This window comes from Neoarius graeffei, chromosome 8 (genome assembly GCF_027579695.1).
Source record: "Neoarius graeffei isolate fNeoGra1 chromosome 8, fNeoGra1.pri, whole genome shotgun sequence".
Lineage (NCBI taxonomy): Eukaryota > Metazoa > Chordata > Actinopteri > Siluriformes > Ariidae > Neoarius > Neoarius graeffei.
Genome location: NC_083576.1, coordinates 57,529,074 through 57,539,054, shown reverse-complemented (window position 1 = coordinate 57,539,054; position 9,981 = coordinate 57,529,074).

Below are 9,981 nucleotides of genomic sequence, written 5' to 3'. Positions count from 1 at the left end.
ACAGAAAAAGAACAGTTCAAAAATCACTAAAAGACCAATATTTCCTTGCCATTTATGTCCATGATGACATTCACATGTATGTAAACTTCTGACCACAATTGTATACAATGTCCTTCTCAAATTGGGCTTTCAATATATACCAGCTATGATGCTTGTGAGATCACAGCCACATCAGAGATTATATTCTTCACACCTGGGCTATAGACCCTTTTCAGTCACGTGACCTTCATAAATGCGACCACCATTTTGGACATGTAGCGGACTTCGGCTCGAATTGGTTTGAATGTGAGGAAGGCGACAAACGAACATACAAGAAAAAGGAGCGAGATGCAGAAAATACCTTCGCTATCCAGCGACGTAGGGCATTTACAGGGCGAGCAGAGGGAGAAATAACAACAGTAACGACACATTAGCAACGCCGTACAGAAATAACGGTTTATGGCACAGACCCTTTCGGTTCTCGCTCATCTAGCTGCTACAATGACTGCTTAGACTGCAACAATAATACCTAACACACATTTAAGTATCCGTCGTAAAGACATGAAACTCGTCGAGTGACGAGTGTGTTCATTGATAAGCTAACACAATCTAAAAGTAGACATACCATCACACTGCCCGGGCGCTGTGTACAGTTTACCTTCTACGGTTTGTGCACTCACTAGTTGCCATTACTTTCTCCAACCGTTGTTACAGATTACAGGGAACGGCCTGGATTTAAGAGACAAATACATGTTCCTCTTGTTTTGAACACTTATTTGTAGGCAGTGCTTAATTTGTAAAGTGGGAGGTCCCGGAGCGCAGAGGATGAGCAGCTCCGGTGCGGAAAAAAAAGAGGGGGGGAGGGGGGCGTGGCGCTGCGCTTCTGGGCATGTTTTGTAATAACACTGCAAATTAAGTTCATCTGCAGATATTTTGTGGATGTCGTTTCATGAGAGAAATCACCAACAAGACAGATATAAAAATCAGACATTAACACTAAATAAACTTGCATTTTTTAAATTTAATTATTTGGTTTTTTTTGTTACATAGTCAAAAGAGGTGTCGGATCACCGGATCCAGTGTAAATAGCTGCCGGAGCCAACGCCCGAGGTTCCGGAGCGCGCTCCGGCTTGCTCCCCCTCAAATTAAGTGCTGTTTGTAGGACACTGCCTCTGATCTGTCCTACAGTCTACCAACAGCAAAGGAACACAACACTAGCTAATGTCGTTAGCTAATAGCTACTACAGAAGAAGAGAGGTTACAATGGGTTATTTTAGCCTATTTGGTTACACACTCGCCGCCACAGAATGTTAACAGCAATGTAATGCCTTTTCTGGCTAATTTTATTCGTCTTACCTCCAACAAAGTGGTCACTACACAAGCGTTGGTATGCTGAGGGCTGCCAATCTTTCCTGTTTATGGCCGCTATCCATCTTCTCCGTCGGGATCCGATAAAATGATAACCCTTGCCTTGTTTTTTGATGGTTACTACATCCAGGTGCACAACAATATAGTGGCATGATGGAAGTCTTACTGAAAATAAACACTTTCTTTGCTGCTGTTCCTCAATGCTGGCTGTGGTAAACTACTGGTAGTACATGTCCAAAATGGCGGCCACGTTTGTCGTGACGTCACATGAAAAGGGTCTATAGCGTAGGGTGGCTAATGGAAGCCGCTCCTTATTAAACAATATCCAATACCATCCAAAACCATATGGCAAAATGTGTTATGAACTTTTTGAGCATAAGTCTAAACTATCTTTGGTGCAAAAACAAGAGGGTTTCTCAAACAAATGACACTATGCCCATGATGAAACATGGTGGTGGCTGCATCATACTGTGGGAGCATGCAGCTGAAACTGGGGCTCTATTTCACGATGGAGGGAATCATGGATATTTCCAAATACCTATTATATTTTGATAACTATTTTTGGTACAAAAACTGTAGGCCTTTGTTAGAGATTAAGCAAAATGTCACTTTCTCAGACGATAATGACCCAAAGCACGAATCCAAGTTAACAAGGGAATGGCTTCAGGAGAAGATAAATGTTTTGGAATGGCTCCATCAGCGTCCTGATCAAAATCTTATTGAAAAACTGTTAATGACTTGAAGAGAGCTGTGCACAGGAGAGTCCCTTACAATTTGATCGATCATTTTTGCAAGGAAGAGTGGAATAGAATTGCCAAATCAAGATGTACTACGGGCGGCACAGTGGCGTAGTGGTTAGCGCTGTCGCCTCACAGCAAGAAGGTCCGGGTTCGAGCCCCGTGGCCGGCGAGGGCCTTTCTGTGCGGAGTTTGCATGTTCTCCCCGTGTCCGCGTGGGTTTCCTCCGGGTGCTCCGGTTTCCCCCACAGTCCAAAGACATGCAGGTTAGGTTAACTGGTGACTCTAAATTGACCGTAGGTGTGAATGTGAATGGTTGTCTGTGTCTATGTGTCAGCCCTGTGATGACCTGGTGACTTGTCCAGGGTGTACCCCGCCTTTCGCCCGTAGTCAGCTGGGATAGGCTCCAGCTTGCCTGCGACCCTGTAGAACAGGATAAAGCGGCTACAGATAATGAGATGAGAAGATGTACTACATTGGTGGGCTCCTAACCAAAAAGACTGAGTGTTGTATTAGAAGCAAGAAGTGCTTTAAGAAAGTATTGGGGTATACACACTTGTGTGACCAGGTTACTGTAAGTTTGTTTCCTTTTGTTCCTGCAGAACATTTCTGTTTATTTTTCACTTGAAGTTTGATGGTTATATCATATTAAATGTGGAACATGATCTGAAATTATTTATTTTGATTTTTTTTTCTTTTCGTCTAAAAACGTGCAATTTTAACAGCACTGTTTAAACTTTTTTCTAACCAATGAACATATATGTCACCACAGAAACAACAGTACACCATGGTTAGAGATTATTGATGGTTTAATTTAAGAAATAAACATCAAGAGCATAAAAGCATAAAAACACGCAAATGGTTCTAAAAAAAAAAATAAGATAACAAAAGATACAGTTTCAACAATTTTGTGGAAATTAAATTTTCCACCCAATTTGTCCTCCATACCTTTTTGATTGTGTGTGTGTGTCTCTCTCTCATTCATATTATATATATATATTCATTCACTGGATATAAGCAATCATGCGCTCTGATAGCCTAGTAATAGAGTAGCCAATCAGCTCATATACTGTGAGCAGAGAAAAACAGAAGAATGGTGGAGCGTGTTGCTGAACCAACCGAGGACGAAATAAAAACTCTACTTGAAAACAAAACCCCCCAAAATACAAAAAAGCAACAAAATATGGAATTAAAAAAAAAGTATTTGATAGTTAGAACATATCCTTTTTGATTTTTCAGGAATCCTTATTCTAGCATTTTTCACAAATTGCTGTCGTCATTTCGCTGGTTTGTTTCCATTCTTCACCTTTAAGCATTAAAATCTGTTGAATTGCTTAGACTGGTTCAAAAGCTCAAAGCAGCTTGAAAATTACATAACTGAAATGTCCAAGGAAGAATTAAATAAATATCTAAAGCTATTCTACACCTCGGCACAACACCAAGACGGCACTTTCTACAAAAAAAAAAACACTAAAGTCAATTCATGCAGCCATCCATAGGTTTTTAAGAAGTCTGCCTAAGCGGAAATGATTTTGTCGGACGTTTTATATAAAGTTTTTATTTATTGACTTTGCAAAAAATAAAAATGCTGTTTTTCAAAATCCAGTAAATGTGGATATAATAAAGTGGTTATTCCACTCAATCTCATCATACATGGCTTATAGCCGACTCAGCGCGGCTCATGTACGACTCGATTTCGTGGAATAACTGTTAGAGTTCCCTTGCGACATAGAAAGAGGAGGAAATTTTATATTAATACAATATAAAATCTTTCATATCACCAATATTACCAACATAAAGTTACTAATACATACAGAACTCACACTGCCCAGCCTTCACAGCTGATTAAATTCATGATTTCTGGTTTTAACCTTTTTTACCAAAAAATCCTTCATCATGAGTAAGCGGAGACCCTCAACCTCAGCATCCCCATATATCCAAATCTTATATTTTACCAACATCCTATTAAGATTCTTAACCGTTACTAAAAAGGTCATACACAGCTGGAAGACAACATTAAGTCTTAAGATATATGGTCAACCTTTTTTTTTTTTTAAATAATAAAGCTGATCATAACACTTTAGATGTAAACACCGGATACATGAACCAGATTCTTGTATTAATATAATGAAAGCATGACATGTTTGACCAGCAGCAGATCTGACATTCCATGCTGGATTTTATTTTGGGTTTCTCTCTGTGTATTTGTTATTGTATTTGCAGTTGTAGTGCATCGTGTGTATATATATTCTTACTGAAGATGAGTTCCTGTCTGAAATGCATCAAAAATATAACCTGCATTCTGCAGTTGGAGGATGAACATTTCATACCGGATCATGAGACACAATAAAAGCATGAAAAAGTAATAGCAAACAGGCTTTTGTTTGATTTGTGTACATGAAACTCGGTTAGATGGTTCTACCACAAACAAAGTCTGCTTTCTCTGTGTTGGTTTGTCAAAATATCAGACCTTTACAAAAGACGCCCCAGCCCATTTCTTCAACACGTAGCATTATCTTGGGCGGCACGGTGGTGTAGTGGTTAGCGCTGTCGCCTCACAGCAAGAAAGTCCGGGTTCGAGCCCTGTGGCCGGCGAGGGCCTTTCTGTGTGGAGTTTGCATGTTCTCCCCGTGTCCCCATGGGTTTCCTCCGGGTGCTCCGGTTTCCCCCACAGTCCAAAGACATGCAGGTTAGGTTAACTGGTGACTCTAAATTGACCGTAGGTGTGAATGTGAGTGTGAATGGTTGTCTGTGTCTATGTGTCAGCCCTGTGATGACCTGGTGACTTGTCCAGGGTGTACCCCGCCTTTCGCCCGTAGTCAGCTGGGATAGGCTCCAGCTTGCCTGCGACCCTGTAGAACAGGATAAAGCGGCTACAGATAATGAGATGAGATGAATATACAGTTCCCCAATTTATTATAAGCAGCCAATAAAATGGCCATCCCCTCAGCACTGCTAAACCAAGAGGCACTTATTGTTACTACACGCAGTGCCGCATACCGTCAGTGTCTGCCACATTAGTGTACGTGGAAGGAGATCAAGAGAACATCTGCTATGTGCTCTTGGACATATTGGTTCATCACGTAGCAACAGCTGGAGAACACACCCGTCTTTTCCTCCGAAATAAGAACATTGTATTCTGTAGTATCCCTTTCCATATATTCACAGCAACGTTCCTGTTTCTCTCGTGTATCAAACTCAAAATGAAATGTAAAGAATTGTACTCGATCAGTCCTGATATGTTTGGTGTTATAAGGTGTGATTCTTTAGTTTTGAGGCTGATTTATCTCACCAAAAGGGATGTAACACAATGACACTACTGTAACCAAAGTGGGTTGGCCAGGGAGCTCATACTAAAAGCCACTTAACTTTTTGGTTGGATCCTGATCCACGCCTTTAATCCAAACCAGATGCCCTGTGATCAGTACTGGCAAGCTTTCTTAAAGCTAAATAAACCAATTGTGCACCTCCAGCTGGTATCTGGACTTGTGTCTATTTAAAGGTAAACTGCCTTTTAGATTTTTCAAGTATAGGTCATGAAAAGAATTTTCCCTGACACCCAATTATTTTTGTTGAGTGGACTGAAAGCTACTGAATTCGAATCGCAGACTTCCAATTTTATTAGTTTTTTTTAATAGAACGATTAATAAATTGAGGACCACGTGACCCTAAATTCTCCACTATTTTTTTCCTGCTTCACCATGACCCAATTCAAGATACTACGTCATGCATCACGTTGTGCTTTCCCCGTTCGCACAAGCCATTGTGGGATACAAATTTGAAACGGGAGAGGGGAAAAACGGAGGACGTTGAGTGTGTGAATGAAACGTGAAAGACCGAGTACAGTAACGGAAAGCGAGAAGAAAAGACGTTATGTTGCGAAGGAAAGGAAACGCAGGACCAAACTAATAAATATCGGCGGTCAGCGAGCACCTCGGTGTGATCAGCTGTTCGTTTAGCGACAGGATGATGGAACTGTCAGTGCACGGTCAAGGTAAACCTGTAGATGGCAGTAATGCAACACTGGATGCCAGCAGCTGTAAAACCCAAAAGGAGGACAAGAAGAAGGTAAAGCGTGCGTCTGCTCGACTGCGCAGAACGAGCGATTTCGTGCACGTTATTTGCTAGGGAATCCCTTCGAATTAAATAACTTACCAGCCACAGAATGGTCTGATTTTTTTTTTGAGATATTGCAGAAATAAACATATCACAATGACCAAATTTCAGAGGGAACTAAATTTCATTGATTTTATGAAACCAAAAGGCCGTCTAGCTTTAAAATGCATTGCGTCGTGTCTGAATAACAGTCATATTTAATTACACCCTACTGACCAATCATGGACACTTAAGGCCACTAGTTTTGGATTGGATCGATTGGCCTGTGTGCCCAAATCTTCATGAACTTGCCTTGATGTCAGTCACCTTGTAGGACACCATTAACCTTCAAGTAGTTCATGTCAAACTACACATGGGGCACAAGGTATGAACTGTATGTTCGAATGATTTTCATTTATTTCTTTTATTAATCTTTAGTACCTACTTTATCCTCATGTTTCAGTGGAGCCTTTCGAAGCTCCAGGTTCCAATTTATTACGCAGTTAAATCACCATTCTTACCAGAAATCAAATAAAAGTGATGCAGAATCACAACAAATAAATAAAAAGCACTCATTAGTAGCTGATGGTGACCTGCTAAATAAGGAAAGATTAGTCTTATTAACAGGTCACCATCAGCTCCTAAGGAGTGCTTAGTAATTAGTAGCACTTGGAAAGTAAACCTATTAAGATCAAATGACTCTTCGGTAATATCACACTGCAACAGTAAAAAATAGTTCACTTGTGTTGAACAACTTCACCTGGCAACGTACATACACAATATGGCCAAAAGGATCTCGATTCTTGCCCATCATACCCATATGTGGTTCATCCCAAAACGTTTGCCACAAAGCTGAAAGAACAAAATTGTCTAGAATGTTTTTGTATACCATAGTATTATAAAAGTTTCGCCATTCACTGGAACCAATAGGCCCAAGCATGATGACGCCACCCGTATACACAAAGCAATCCTCATAAAGAAAATTCAAGTGGCCTTCACAGAGCCCAGATCTTAAAGCAGACACGCAGAGCCATGGCCTCACTTTCGTTTATAAATGCCTTGAGACCTCAAGGATGGCACAGGAATAGTTTTAAGCGTTAACAAATCTAATAGTAATTTTTACGATTCAAGTGATTTATATAGGTAGCGGTCTGAGCGAATGACCTTGACGTCTGTAACATCACAGCAGGAAGGCTATCGGTCTCATCGCCATTTCCGCTATACTAAAACACAGCTGACTGCAACTCCGATCCATCATTTTGAGCTAATTTATCGCCATGCCACGTAGAGGTGTTGCTGGTCGGTGTAGCAACATGACAGAAGGTGGATTTATGCTGCATTCATGACCTAAGAATGTTCAAACTGCAAAGATTTGGATGCGTTTTGAGAGTTGTTCACGGGTACATTGGGTGGCTACGAAGTGGTCTCTCCTCTGCTCTGTACATTTTACTGAAGACTCGTACGAGACCTCTGATCTGTTGAGGAGCGTTGGCTATAAGCCCGTATCGAAAGAGGGTGCAGTACCAACAATTAAAACTACAAGAAAAGGAAAAGTATTTTTTTTTTTTTTTTAAAGTGAGTTCAGTTGCACCAGTTCTCCCAGAACGTGAGCCGAGGGCTGTTGGTAAAACCCGGGACAGAATATATCGCTCGGGCAATGACCTCCCCATGGTTGTTGCTAAAACCGGTGACATCCCAGTCCATCCTGGGTTTTAGTAATTGCCTGAGCCCAGCAGTAATGGCGGAGTACACAGTATGGAGAGAATGAGTGTAGCAGCAGTCTGATTTTCTCCCAGGGATATTGTTGCCACCTCACCCTTACGTGGAAGAAGCGAATGAACGGAGAACTGAACGAACAACTGAAAAAAGTCAGTGACGGGTAAGCGCCAACTCTCATTTGGATATAAAGCAACAAAAACACATTGTTTACCTGCATTTAGATTAATACATGTAACTTGTATTGTGTGCTTAAGTTACCAGTGTAAGATTATTTAATTTGCTTCAGAACACGATTGTCTCAGTTCATCCGATTATTTAATGAGCCTTTTACGTTTTAAAAGTGAAAATGCATGCATGCACGTACATGTTGCATAAGTTATAACACCTATCCTGTTTTAATGAGAGTCAACCCACAATCAATGAAGTCAAATCAGTCTTAGTTGAGCAAGTCGGTAACGATATTTCTTACCTTCACCATAAATTTGTATTATTTATATGACTGGTCTGTAGCCGTCAAAGGCCTCGGCCTTAAAACCAGTTACCGCTGTGACGTCACGCACTCAGGGCTGGCTGGCTCAGCGGGGCAACTTGAATGCCAACTTTGCGGTCAATTTTAACTCTCAAATATATATATTCTTTTAAATTCCCATTTATGTAGCATACAAGAGTCAAGGATGGAGATACTATCCACTCCGTTATTTTAAAATTAAAAAAAAAAAAAAAAGTTGTGTATCTGCTTTGACGTTTTAGCTGAACTGAAACTCACATCAGACCTCATTAATGCTCTTCTAGCCGCATGAAGAGAACCCCACAGCCACGTTCCTAAATCTAGTGGAAAGCCTTCCCAAAAGAGTGGAGGTTATTAGAAGAGCAAAGGGAGACTAAATCCGGAATGGGATGTCACCTACCATCTGCCATTCTAGTTGCTTTGTATGTCCACCATCATGGCAGACGCTCATGACGAAGCATGTTTTGATCACGTGGTCGGTAGTCATCTATATACAGCTACTTGGTCTTCTGTAATTGTGTTGGTTGATAGTCAAGTTAAGTATTACCGCCACCTACTGTTTGGAGAACCACTGGTTTGAGAGTACACTGTTGAATTGAGTCTGTTGTGGAGCAACTGCACAGACAGGCCTCCGAAAAAAGTTACAGACGAAGCAGTGTTGGGAGGGGTGGCTGGAGGAGGGGCCAGAGATTTATTTAGGGTAGCCTTGGCCACCCCTCAGCTCTGGCCTAGATGTGGAGGGGACTCCCAACACAAGTGCGATGGTCAGCTGTTCACAAACTTATGGCCATGAAGGGCCTTTAGTACACTTTCTGCTGTTTTCTGAAACTGAGGTCACGTGATCTCTTTTGACGAGTCTACTTTAGGAACGGTGGCTATAATGCTGTGTTCACATACACACACACACACACACACACACTGGTACAATAGTGGTATAACTGTGTCAATACAAAGTATACCGGTACAGTAGTGCATCTGTCCACACTAGTGAGAAATGTTTGCGGTTTTCTTCCACGGTAGTTGAAATGCGCATGCGTGAAATGTTTCCGTGGTTACTGAGTAACTTCCTTCCGAGAATATGCCAGATGAAACAATGTGTGCTTTTTGTTGTCAATGTACAGTCTGTATTTCTGGTGGTCATTTATTCAGTCGAATCGTATAAAATGTGCGAGGCAGTTGAGAAAGAAACAAAGAAAACGAATCTCCGTTCACCATTTTATTCAGCGAAGACACCGATTGAGGTGTGACTTTGCATCGATACAGAGCCGCTTAATCTGTCCACACTACAGCGAAGCGCTACAGTACCGATACGAAACCCATACATTTGTGGGTTTCGTACCGCTACAGTTATACCGCTACAGTACCGGTATAGTTGCTAGTGTGGACAGGTGTTGCGGTACGAAAGTGGTTTCATATCGGTACAAAATCCTTAGTGTGGACAGGGTACAAGCTTCCCTTACTCCTGAGCAAAGTGACTTTACTGGAGTTGCAAGGCTTTGGAGAGGAAAAGAAAGAAAAGGGGGGGGGGGGAGGAACCCCCATCTACACACCTTTGCTGACTGACTACATTGGTGC